Source organism: Salarias fasciatus (assembly GCF_902148845.1).
Source record: "Salarias fasciatus chromosome 7 unlocalized genomic scaffold, fSalaFa1.1 super_scaffold_4, whole genome shotgun sequence".
Taxonomy (NCBI): Eukaryota; Metazoa; Chordata; class Actinopteri; order Blenniiformes; family Blenniidae; genus Salarias; species Salarias fasciatus.
In genome coordinates, this window is record NW_021941229.1 from 10,461,101 (window position 1) to 10,475,422 (window position 14,322).

Sequence of the window (14,322 nt, forward strand, 5' to 3'; positions counted from 1 at the left end):
CTCCTCCCATCTATGCAGCCTTCTCCTGTTTGAAGTCTCTTCAACTTCTCTTCGCAGGATCTGAAACCAGTTCCAGTTCAGATCTACAAGCGATTCAGATTGAGAAAGACCTATGATCCCATTTACACAACATTTTGAAGTGAAAAAGAAAAGCTTCTGTCGTGCTTTTGGGTGTTACATGACAATGGTGATTGGAAGCACTGAAAATGGAACTTCATGAAAACTCTCCATCTTTGAGCAAACTGGGGCAAAACCACAGCTTTTTGAAAATCCACCAACTCCATCACTGGATTGATGTTAGAAAAGGTAACTTTTTGGAAACGCTGCTATTCTGCATGGGCACCACAACCATAATAAATACCTCTTTTACACACGAGTAAATCAACAAGAGCAACGATGGAGACATTGCATTGATTGCTAATGCTTTTAGTTGTAGCTATTTTTTAATAAATCCTAAGGTTAAGCATGTGGTTAAGTCTGACTTGACCCCATGGCTCCTGTTTCCCCTCATATTCTAATGCCATCACTTCTTTAAATGTTGAACTTTTTCATGAAGCTCTGTTGCTTATTGTGACACGTTTGCAGCATGTCTGTGCTTTCTCATGTGATATGACTTCATCTGAATCCAGGTGGCGGATTTTGCATTTTCAGCCTGTTACATCCCCCTGCACCTCGCCGTGAAAGCCGGAAGCTCCCTGGAGGCGGCGAGTGGCTGTGTTTGCACAGCAGTGGTGAGTAAGCTGCCCTCGGAGTGCTTCCCCCAGAGTCTCCAGCTTCTGGGGGGGTTTGGAGTTGTTTTACATCGCGGTGCTTATTAACTCTGCGGCGCGCAGCTGTGAGACGGCAGCTTTGAGTTATGAGCTCGGAACACTCCAGTGGTTGCTCTGGAGCGGCGTGAAGAATCCCGAAGGCTGCTGTGAATGTATGAGATAGGAAGGTGGAATAAAGTCTGACCTGTGAATATCTGAAGACTGTGTAGTTGCAGCAAAACTTTGAAAACGTGTTCCGCTTCAAGAGTGGATTTTATAAATCGGGATCGGCCAACATGGTGCCCACTGACACCTGGTGACCCCTGACCCTGTGGGAAACCAGCAGTACTACATGTTGAAAGTTGATCAACTTGAACTCATTATATGGTTTTTAAGCACTGTAGAACAGTTTACAGTTTGTTTACTGAATCTGTATGAACACATGGAGAAGCTGTATTGCTATTTCAGGTGATTCAACTAGAAAAACCAGAGTCCCAGGAGAGTATGTAGTGGGAGCCACACCACTCTGGATGACGTCATTGAAACTCATGCACATGCTGAACTATTTACTACAGCCGTGGTGCACATCAGCCATCAACAACGCTTCAGAAAAATTACATTTTCCCAAAATACAAGAAAAAAAATATATTTTAAACTTTCACAAAATTCACAAAATATCATGTAAATTAACACGGCAAGTGGTTTTACCAGAATCTTCTTTGCTGTTGCTTTTTTGAAATATATTTACTCCATCATTTGGCATTTTTTTCTTAAAAGATTATAATTTCACACTGAAGCTGTACCATCTAATTTGTGTCCAATTTGTTCCTAAAATGAAAAAAAGTGTACAACTTGTAGTTGAAGAGAAAAAGAAAACATATCAAGAACCACAAACTGAAAAACCCAGTTTGGTCCTGACAGTCATTTCTCCTATCACACATTTTCCAGTATTTTGTCAAAAGCTCAGTGTTCTCAAATGTTCCATTTTCTTCGTCGCCTCTAACCCCGATGTTCCAATAGCTGAGTTCAGTGGAGACCAAATGTAAATGATCGATTTACAAGGTCTTATTTAATATATTTCTGAATGAATTCACAGGTTACACTGCAATTTAGAGGCACAGTTAAATTGGTCCAGCATTTCAGGATGAAAGGTTTAAAGATTCTCAAACTGATGAAAAGGAGGAGCGAGAAAAAGAGAGAGAATGGCAGCTCCTTCGTACTTTTAATGCACTCACAGATGAATTTTAACAGAATGAAAATGTGGATAATTATCTGATGACTGGGAGTTGTTTGAGTTGCTTCATGTTGCCTTTCTAAGTTAATAGCTATTGCATAAGCAAGATGAAGTGTATTTTTTAATGAGGAAAGCCCCATGATAAGCCCTCTGGGCCTCGTCTTCTGTGGGAACATCCGCTCGTGATATAAAATCCACTTTGAACATATAACTCATCAACATGGTGAGTTAAAACATTAGCAAAAGAAATGATTTAGTTGATAATGGCAGATGGGTCTGCCTTATTATGCGTGAAGCCGCAACATCAAGGATGCTGGGATTTGAGTTTGATGGCATTTGTTGAACATTGCTGCAAGGACAGCAACAAGTAACTTTCTATTTACTGCTCCGTAATGATAAAATGCTGGTCCTCATTAAAAATAGCTTCGAATCATCATCAAAAAGGCTTTTGTGCCAAAAGCAACATCTATAAAATGTGTTGTCTGTGTGTTTGTTTTTTTTAATATGTATGCAATTGCTTTAATATGTAATTCAAAAACAATCTGGTGTTTGAGCTCTGAATGGCAAAATTAGCTATTTCCTGCTAGAATTCCTTCCTGGCTTTTTCTGCAGCAGCGGTGTTGCTTTTGGCCGGGATAATGTTGGCAAATTTTTCATATTTGTGCAGAGTGATTGTCTCCTCTATTGTAAAATACGTTGCTCTTTGGCAATTTCTCCTTGTTTGAGATTGACCGGATCCTACAAACTCCTCCCTGTGCATGTGCACATGCACTCATTAACATTGTTTATTATTGCAATGAAATCTTCCTCTAATTTAGCCAATCATCATCATCGCTCATTCAGTTGTCCCGCCCCTTCACCAAAAAAACTACACAAACCTATACACCATTGCAGCTCTTGTTGCTGGCTGTCTGAGAGCTTCAGTGAACCAGACTGAGATAATGTTATGGCGGAAATAGAGGATAAAGTTAATGAGCTGGCCTTCAATTGTAATAAGTCTGAATCAATAAACTGCCGAGTGAAGGTGCATACGAAACATTACTCAGGCAGGAATTCCCCACAGGGTTCAGGTGAGTGGCAGGATGGAGTGTTTTTAGCATAACGCCGACTGGATCATTGTGTGTGTCAGCGGATTAATGCAGGTAATGTTATGCAATGCGCAATGCAAGCAGCTGTTTACTCACTTGTCCAATATAAACTCTGCGAGTTCAGCATCTGACGTAGCTGCTTTGATGAAAACGGTCACTTACCGTTGACTCAATACTCAATAAAATGCACTGCTCTGTAATATATTTAAATGTTTTTATCTTCAGCGGATTCTTTCTATTTATTTTCACCTTTTGTTGTTTCCACCAGCTGGATTTACTGCTCAGATAGTTACTGTAAACTCTCAGACAGCAAGTCCATCACTCCAGTGATCAAGAGAAACAGACCATTAAAACGCTCAGATTTTAAAAGTCAAACGCTGTTAAATTAGATTACAATAAGAATGAAATCTGAGCGCTCCAAACAGAAAACTCCTTCAGACCTATTGAAACAGCACTTTTAAAGGGGCTGTATCATGCTTTTTTAGCTAGTCCAAACCCTAGAAATGGCATTAACATGGTAATAGTTAATTTTTGGGGCTAATTCTGAAACCAGGAAGAGAAAACGCTCTGTTTCACTGAAAATCCCACCTCTCCCGCTGTGGACTTTGACTGACAGCGTACTTCAGCCAATCAGCACTTTAAAACAAATACGCTGGCTAGCTTTAGCTCTTTAGCTCTGGCTTCTCTACACACAAAAACACGCGAAAACGTTTTTTCCTGTTAGAAACTCACCAAGCGCAGACCCTTCAGACTCTTGCTCCTGCTTGATTGTTGCTTTCAGACGATGGTTAAAGTTTATCTCCGTAACGCTGATTGCCGAGGGCCTGCGGGAGGGGGCCTCAGGGGAGCCATCTTCTCCGTGTGACGTGAACGTGGGAAACAGAGCATTTTCACGGGTGCGGGAGGGGCTGCCTCTCTGAGCAGCACAAACACGAGGAAAGCTCAAACACACAGGCACGAAGGAAAAAAATACTTTGGGGGTGTTTTTGGTGAGTACATAACTATATAACAAGGTAAAAACATACAAAAAGTGAATTTTGCATGATACAGCCCCTTTAAATGTTGGAGCTCTGAGCAAAAAGACTGCTAAATGATCTTATATGTGGCTGGAAGCTAGAGCTCCTGTTAATGACAGAGACTTGACTCTGGTGGTGCTGTCTCAATGACTAAAACAGTCACAACTTTGATTACACTGATGTACTGACTACACATAAGAAAAGTTGGTGGACGAGATTCTTTTAACTTCAAGAAAATATTACCGTAAGATATTCAAAGCACTTCTGGTCCTTTGAATATTTAACAACTCTGAAAGGTCAAAATCCAATCCTGCTGCCAAGTGTTTACCATCAGTCCAAACACACACACACACACACACACACACACACACACACACACACACACACACACACACACACACACACACACACACACACACTTTTTACGAGAGATTTCAGAATTTCCTATTGACACAGCATGATAAAATTCGTTCTTCAGCTCCCATATTATTAGCAATGTTTTATGCTAAAATATTCTTATTCATATTCATTTTATGCAACTTTCAGAAGTTCTTAATTTTACTTTCTACCTTACAAACCCTACTCATATACAGTATAGCTTACAAACCCTACTCATATACATTAGATAAAAGCACCCTTTTAAACAGTGTTTCATTTTTCGTCCCTTTATTGATGGTATTAGAACAACAAGATCACAAAGAAGATGTTTTCACAAATAACTGAAAATGACCAACAGATTCCAGTTGTCTATACACCGCTCAAAAAAAAACAAAAAACAAATCCATATATATTTTCTGTGAAGCTATACCTTCTAAAAACGATTTTATGTCAAGGTTTGAATTGTGTTTGATTGTGATTCTGACCCCTTGACTTCCCCTCCTCATGTTGATTGCAGTTCTCTGTCCTGATGTGTTTCACCTGTGCCTGATTGTGTGACCGTCTGCACCTGGTGACCAGGCTTTATTTTGGGCATCTTCTGGGTGTTCTGGTTGTTGGTTTGTCAGTGTTTGTAGCTCTCCAAATCCACGTCTTTGTTCTATGTATTTGGGCTTTCCAGTGTCTCCTCGTCATTCCCCGTGACCTGGAAGACTCTGTGGTTTTTGGCTGTTTGGACTTCTGGTTTTTAATTTCTCCTCAGAAACGAGCCTCTGTTCCAGCGCCGCATCCTGAGTACTCCTCTGAGGAAACACCAACACTTTGTAAATTTCAAAATGTTGATGCAGCAGAGGTTAGAAGAGCCGTGAGAGGACTAAAAATAGACATGGAACCGATTAGCAATAGAAATTCAGTAAATACTGGCTGAACGATTAAATGTTTGTGTGAAAAACAGTCACCCGCTACTACTTGCTGATCTACTGATGGGTCAGACTGAGAGACATAACGTCACAGCCCAAGTTCACCAGATTGTGCAAAATACAGGAGAGTTTATGCTGATTTATGAATTCAAAATGTTCAATGATTATGATTGGATCAGTTTTAACTCAGGGTTTCTTCAGACGGCTCCCCACTTTTTGAGGACCTCATAATCTGATTCTTTATGTTGTTTTTGTGTTTCGTCTTGCCATCCTTTTTGGTTTTCTGTTTCTGTTGCTCTCCTTTTGTCCACAATCTTTACTTTGTTGCCGATCATCTGTCAATATGTTGGATGTTAATGTTTGCACATTATGACACTCATGGAATTATTTCTGTTTCGCCACCTGCAAAACACAAACTGTAAGCTCAATTTCTCACTTTATACAGGATTAAATCGGTTCTATGTGAACTCAACTCGTTTTTGGTGCCTGTGTTGTAGGCAGTCCAGCAACATGGAACCACATAGGATAACATCAAAGATAGCAGCATTACAAGTCTTGTTCAGATCTCAGTGGTCTCCTTAGCATTCCAGTCATGAGCAAAGCTCCTCCGAACCATTGCTCAAAACTTTATCAATCGTTCAGAAACAGTTCAGCAAAGACACTTGTAGAAGCACACGCCTCATATTTGGAGCAGTAGCTTGAAATGACTTGCTGTAAGCCAGATCTGCTGGAAAAGTTTCCTCATATGGATTTTCTCTCTGACCAGATGTGAGCGAGGGAACATTAGAAGTGTGAAGTCTGTGGCCGGCTTGATCTTATCCAACAAGCGATTTTTTATTAAGACGTTTTTGTCTTGTGAGGTGTCTTTCAGCTGCTGAAGAGTGAATGTGAGAGTGGAATCATAACCGTGCCCTGAACCCTGTAATCTGTAACAGGCAGGTCCTCGTGGGACAAAGGCAAATCAAGGCTGAAGTGGGATAAATTAACTAAATTTATCAGCTCTCTGGTGTCCATTTGCTCAGTCTAACTGATACTGCTTGTCCTCTGTGGCGCACTCTTTAATTTGCCCATCTGAATAATCAGGCCTTCACTGAAAAGGAAAAAAAAATTGATTTCAGCATTCATCTATGCCCCTGATTACGCATACATCTGAGTGGTCATTTAAAAAGTTAAACTTTTATGATATGATCTTATGTAAAGAAACAGAATAAAATGTGCACTGATAATGGCTGACATTGTCTTTAAATTATTTTTTCATTTGCCATAAACACCTTCATTTCACAGTTTCTTTGGACCCTGACTAAAGTTCTAGTAATATTGAATACCTTTCCTTTCAGTTTAATTGTCTTGCTAAAGTTTTAGACACAAATAACACATTATTGTATTATTAGCATGTGTCAATAAATGTTAATAAATGTGGATGAATGTATTATTGTTATTATGATACTGTATATACTGTTGTTACGACCAATTCGCTTAGGAGAATGGTAAAAAGCGGTAACATAAAAGCCACAGGTGTTAAGTGGAAATTAAAGTTATTTATTAACAAAGCTAAGAACAAACGGGAACAAAAAGAGACCCTAAACTAGAGTTGTCAAAACCACCAACACAAGCGTGGCAATGAAAGCCATTGCCGTTAGTGCTTCACTCCCTGCTATTGCCGTCGACGTCTCGCGCTCGCTAAATTGACATTAACACCACACACTGTGGCCTCCAGTCTTTGCGCCCCTGATGGAAATGAATGAGAATTGGTCAAAGACATTATAGACATTTTTGATCAGTGTTCTCTGCCAGAATTTCGTACAGAGTTTGAAGTGTGTATGTCAATGTCAGGAGATTGAGGATGGGGGGGGGGTAGGAGGAGGAGGGGAGTAAGAGGAGGAGGGGGGGTAAAGTTCAGGCAGGCCACAGTGGACTGGTGTGGCAGGAAAAGAAAGCATTTTTGAGGGCTTGTTATGGGGAGACTGAGCGACAAACAGTGTTAATTTTGACATGAATTTTTCATTTCATTTTCGTTTTAGTCACTCACCAAAGACTAGATTTAGTTAAAGTCACATTTTAGTTTTTTTGTTTTGTTTTGTTTTAGTTAAAATTTAGTCTGTGGAAAGTAGTTTTAGTTTTAGTCTTAATTTTAGTCTTGATGAAATTTGACAGTTTTGTTGTACTGTAGTAAATTAGATAGATAGATAGATAACTTTATTGTCCCAGTAGGAAATTTGTCTTAGGCAAAGTGCAAAGTGCTACATCAACATACAAATACACATAAAAACAACACAACATAAAACCACAGTAGCAGAAGTGCAAAAGGATACGTGTCACGGTTGTAAAAACTCCACTGTAAGCATATCTTTAATTATGTTTAGATATTTAAATTTAGAATGTATCATAACTCTTGTATCATAAATACGAAAATATATGGCTTGTTGGAAAAAAATTAAATATATGAACTTCAGATTCTTTCTGTAAATTCTTACAACAAATGACAGCCTGCAAGAAAAAAGCTCCAATCATAATGACCAGCAGGTGGCGGTAATGCAACCAACGGGATGCAAGCTGCCGTAAAACATCACAGAAGAAGAGGAAGAGAAGCACAACAAAAAACAGTACTGCTGTGGTGCTGCGTCTCCGTATCGGAGACAGAACGGAGCCGGACCGGAGCCAGTGAGCCCGGCGTGAGGATGGTTGTAATAACCCAGCTTGTCCGACGGCCAGCGTCAGCTTTTTCGTCACATTTTTACTTGTCAGTTCATGATGTTCAGAGATTTAGTTTTAGTTTTAGTTTTCATTACTTATTAAATTTACGTTCTCGTCACAAATTAGTCACGGAATAAAGGGTCGTCAACGAATAGTTTTCGTTTAAGTTTTCGTTGACAAAATTAACACTGGCGACAGATCAAAAAAAGCTGGCTGATTATCGATGGTCAATGTGTCTAGATGCAGCATGCTGACTTTGGGCTCATTTGGTCCAAACACCTAAGGGTTCAGTTCATTTGAATAATTGGAAGCCAAACGACATTTCCACATAGACAATGAATGGGTTTTAGAGAAGCCTCTAGAGTACAAACCATGAAAGCTAAAGGAAAAAGTTGACTGACTTTTCTTATCAGGAGGCCACAAAGGAATTTTCTGTCAAATATGAAAAAGATTGGTAAATGTAATTTTTTAAATTGCATTGTCATCTTTACACACTCCCATAGGTGGCAATGTAGCATCTGTCACAGTCATTCATACATCAATATAATCAGCATCATGTTGTGTATAATTGATCCAAATTTCAAGACAGTCGGACAAAGTATGTGCTTGTAAGAAATTTTTAGGTATTTTTCGGGGGGGTCTTTGCGCTCCTGCTGGCCAACGGTTATAAATGCATCAAAATGGTGATATAATTTTTTGCTTGTCTTCAGGCATAGTATTTTACTGCACAGTTTGGCTACTGTAGAAGAATGTTAATGTTTTAGGTCTATGGTAGGGGGCGCTGTAGAGTTGAGTTGTATTAAACTTTATAATGCATTACATGAGGACCATTATGGCACGTAACTGACTGTAATCTGAGTGTTCTAGGACAATGCCTGAGCTCACGAGGGGCTGTGGAAATAACAGGATAAGAAGGCGTTTTTCGACGGCGTGCTGTGAGGAGACCGAACGACATATCAAAAAAAGCTGGCTGATTATTGAAAGTCAATGTGTCTAGATGCAGTGTGCCGGGTTTGGGCTTATTTGGAAGAAAGGAAGTAAGAGTTCAGTTCATTTGAAAAATGAAAAGCGAAATGGAGGCAAATTTTGTATCCAAGATGGCCGCCTTCCTGTTGGTCCCACAGATTTGAGCCAATAGAGTTTTCTGTTTGTCCCCTCATGCTCTGTCACTGGTGTGAATTTCGTGTTCCTATGTCAAAATATGCCCACTCGGTGGGCCACAGGGGTCTGATTGTAGGTGGCGCTGTTGAGCCAGTGTTGATCTGTCACTGTGGAGGTATAAATTTTATCGAATTTTTCGCCGGCCGGTCGCGTAGATACCAAAAAACCCCACATTCAGCTATGTTCAGGGGGTCAAAAATGCATTCTCGTGGGACAAAGAAAAATAATAATACAGAAGAAAATGAGCAAGAACAATACCCTTCGCCATTACACTACGTGTTACGGCGATGGCTAACTAATAATAAACACAATACAACAAAAGATTCCTGAAACCAAAACCAAAAACACAGAACTGAGATCCACAAACGGAAACAAGTGCCTCATTAACTAACTAACAGCAAAAACTGTCATCTGGCTCTAGGAGGCACGTGGGCGTGGTTGGTTACAGCCAGCTGCCAGTCTGTGTCCCGTCAGCCGCTTTTAACTCTTTAGGCGAGTTGCATCATTGGCTGACGAGCTGCTCTCTTCCCGGGCTCCCGAGGTGCTGGCAATGAAGCGATGATTGGTTCCTGCAGCAGCAGCAAACCTGAAGAAGAAACCAAGAAGTAGCAAACTGGATGATCAACTCCATCACCATCTTCCTGCAATAGGACAGCTCCGGCACCCACCGCAGAGGCATCTACCTCTATTTTAAAGGAGCGAGAGAAGTTGGGAGCATAGTTTAAAGGAGCGAGAGAAGTCCGGAGCAGTGAGGATGCGGACTTAGCACTATCAAAAGCATGTTGACAGGACAGGAACCAAAACAAAGTCGACTTTCGGGCTTAACAGTGAAGTTAGAGACTGAACAAAAGAAGAGAAATTGCAGCAGAAGCCCCTGTAGTATCCTGCCATGCCCAGGAAACGGCGGAGAGCTTTCCGCGTGCTTGGAACTGGGAATTCGGCTATGGCAGATATCTTAGCTGTGAGGTATCTGACTTGGCCTTGACCCACTTGGTTCCCCAGATATGTAACTGTGGCTTTGCTGAACTCGCACTTGGCAAGATTTAAGGTCAAAGAGGCACGAGCTAAACGAGTGAACACCTGCTCGAGGATATGGAGATGCTCCTCCCACGTCATGGCATACACGATTAAATCATCTAAGTAGGCAATACAGTTAGGCAACCCAGACAAAACAGTGTTGACTAGTCGTTAAAAGGTAGCCACGGCATTACACATTCCAAACGCCATTACTGTGTACTGCAGAAAGCAGTCGGGAGTTACAAAAGCGGAGACTTGGGATGCACGTTTAGTTAAGGGAACTTGCCAAATTCCTTTTAGCAAATCTAATTTGCTGACATACTTTGCAGTCCCAATAATGTCAACGTAATCTTCAATATGGGGAAGGGGATATGGGTCGAGAAGAGTAAAGGAATTTACACGGCGAAAATCAGTAATAAACCGCGGTGAACCATCCGGTTTTGTTTCCAACAGACACAGTGAACTCCAAGAACTGGAACTGGGAACAGCTAAACCATTTTCTAACAGGTAATCGGTCTCTTTCTTCATTACTGCAGGTTTAGCTGGATTTACATGATATGGCGGCTGTTGGATGGGGGTCTCCAACATCAATATCATGCTGTAAAATGATGGTACTTGTTGGAACATCACTGAGGAACCGACCTATTAACTCAGTTATTTCACTGTGTTGCGCGCAGGTTAAGTGATTTAACTGCTTTTAGCGTCTCGGAGTTTGGTAGGCGAGCAGTCTGCTGATGGAAGTGATCTCAGTTTAAATCGTGGACGGTAACAGAAGGCTGTGTAACTACCAATGCATTCACAGCAACAGTATCTGTCTTTGACGAGGTCACAAGCGGTACAGCAGTTTGATTTGATTCGCGGGTAAAATATGGCTTGAGCATGTTTATATGACAGACACACGTTTTACGTCTTCTCTACGGGGTAGCAATGATATAATCGGTGTCACGGAGACAGTTTCGGACCTCATAAGGGCCGGCAAACCTAGCAGAGAGAGAAGTACCCGGAATATCATTACACTAATGTTTTCCAAATTACCAAGATCCATATTTAACTAAGTTTATATCATAACACCATATTGTATTTAACTGAAATGCACTCATGTGTTCCCTGGCAGCCACACCTGTCTGGTTTGAGAGAGAGATGCAGAACCAGGTGGAGATTCGTGAAGAAACCATAAGAGACATAAATAGACTTTGATTGCTTCTCTCTGCTGAAGTGACCCATCAACACCTCCTCCACCCCGACTGGAGTGTTAAAATAAAGGGGCAGCTCTGGATTTCTTTGGACAACATTTCCCAGCATGATTCAAGTGCCATTTTTCTATTTCAAACAAACCCATGAGGTCTTTTAGGTCAACTAGTCCTATTTTCAATCATTTATTTGTTCCAGATATTTTGTCTGGATGGATGGTTCTATTCTAGGATCTTTGCTGTGATCTATGGTCATGTTGAATTGCTTGTTTCAACTGGAATTTACAATTTGGGTATTGACCACCATCAATAAAAGTGATGGAAGTGTTAATTGGACTTCACTTAAAAGTGATTTTCTACTGCATGACCAGCCTCCAAACTTACGGTGCGGCGTGTGGCCGCACCACCATGCTGCACAGGCTCCCTGTTGGCGGGCCTGCCCAACTACGTGAAAGACTGCCCTATCTCTCAATGATAAAGAGTCCTTTAAAAAATTCCTGGATCCAGACAGTGATCCGGATCATCACCAAAATTTAATGGATTCTAAGTTAGCCCAAGACCCACCTTTCCACAAAGTTCATTGCAATCCGTCCATAACTTTTTCCGTAATGCTGCTAACAGACCAAACAACCAACCAACCAACAAACCAACAAACCAACGTGATTACATAACCTCCTTGGCGGAGGTAAATATTAGCGTAAAGCAATATAAAAATGTATTTATGAGCCCCGCCTTCATCTCATAGACCCCCATGTTATCCGAAAAAGGGCTGGTCAGCTTCAGCCAATAGATTTCGAGCTTCCACCTTGTCATGCTGTCAATCAATGTGTGCACGCAGCCAGAGAGCACGCGCACTCGCCCAGACAGAGGTGAGTTAGCTATGCAGCAGCCGCCCCGCTTACCTCGGATATATCCATGGTCTGCTGAACATCCACCGTAAACAGCTAAACGTGTCGGATGCTGTAGGACTCGAAGGCTCTCATTTTCACCCGACAGATAATGCGTGTGCACAATTACAGGGGCGTGGCTTGGTCGCTCATGAAAGCAGAGGGAGGGCGGAACCTCGAGACACTGGATTAAAAAAACCTCTCTCTTTCAAAACTCCGGACACGAGCTTTAAGTCATCGGTAACAAACAAAAAAAAGAACATACAGAACTTCTGAGGGACTTATGATGTAATTAAGCTCAAATAATTGTTTTCTCAATTGTGTTTATTCAGTCCATATAAGAAGACGAGAGATATAAGATGAAGATGACAACACGCATTTCTCATCCTGAATATGATTGACGCTACCAGATGAAAACCCTTTTGATTTGAACTATTTTTCAAAATAAGAGGAACAAAAAGAAAAGAAGAAAAAACATCCTTTAACTTCACTCAGTTACAAAACCTGTCATTTACACTTAGTCTGCTGTGTATATATATTTCTTTTCATTCTCACAAATACATCTTGATCTCAGTTAAAACTATTTGAAGATCACAGTCTGAACATATTCATGAACGGAAGGAACTGTGCTGGTGCAGTCGTACGGCTCACTCTGCTTTTCACACAATTGCAGACTTTTCTGGTGCACACCATCTTTTCTCTTTCACAACATATTAAAGAGCAACTCTGCAACTTGAATGTCCCAGCTAGAAACGAGCCCAAATAAGGAGAGTAAGGACACGATAAATTACTTTCTCACAGTATTAAGCAGCTGGTTGGTGAGGGACCAAATTGCACTATAAGGATGTTCTTTTTTTTTTTTTTTTTACTGGATAATAAAAAGTGCAGTCGATCAATGCAACCAACAAAGTAAAACATCTCAGAAACTGCATTAAATGTGATGTTTGAGATATTTAGATCATTATCAGCAAACACAAAAGGGTAATTAAATGAACTGCGCTCATCCCAGACGATGCTAATTACAGCGCACCATACATGGCAATAGCTACAAGGTGCATAAAAGGAAGTTAATCCTTCTTCTGTGTGAGGCTTTAAAAGTCTGTGCTGAAAGATTTTTTTTTTTTGTGTGTGTGTTTTTCACTGATGACTGGGTTGAGGTGATTCACCCTGTGTGAGAGAAACACAGTGAACATCAATTCTTTACAAGGGAACAACATTGTTTATGGTTGCTCGGGCAACTGCTGGTTGCCAAGGTCAGTTTTTATGATTCCTCTGTCTCCGCGAGCTTTCAAGGGGAGAAATCATAGAAGACAGACAGCAATTTTCTGTCATCATACACAAAATGAGCCAAAATAGGAGGAACTTTTTTTTTTTAAATATATGATAAAACCTTTTACTACTGAGTATTGTGCATCGGTGTTTTGAGTAATTGTTGGTATTATTCATGTCGAGCCTCCTCTTTACTGCTTTGCAGCTGATATGGAATTTGACATAAGGTGAAGACCACCTGAAGTCGTTTTAAAGGAGAGTCGAAGTCGGTGTTCAACTCATTATACTGAAATTCACCATCCTGCTATATGAATTCTCCTTTCCACTTCAAAAAGGCTCCTTTTGATCCCTCTCTGGGTGTTCAAACATATTTTTGCATCAGCATCAATGCATGTGCCTCTTGACTATCAAGGTGGTAATAAACAACCTGCACCTCTCTAACACTGGCTCCTTCAAAAGCTGCCGTGATTCTGTGTAAGACGAGCGCTCCAGCTGTGGAATAGCCACGTTTTATGAAAGTTAAAGTAGAGCATAATCAGCAGAATGTAGGGAGGCAGGACATTTACATGGAAAACTTGTAGGGTTATGTGTGGAAGTTAAGAAGTTGATCAACTAACCCGAGTCTTTTCAGACTTGTACAACTTTGTACCACATCTTGTACCGGGGCTGTCGAACACACAGCCCAATTTCATCTTTAGAGGGCCGGACTGCTAAAATGATGC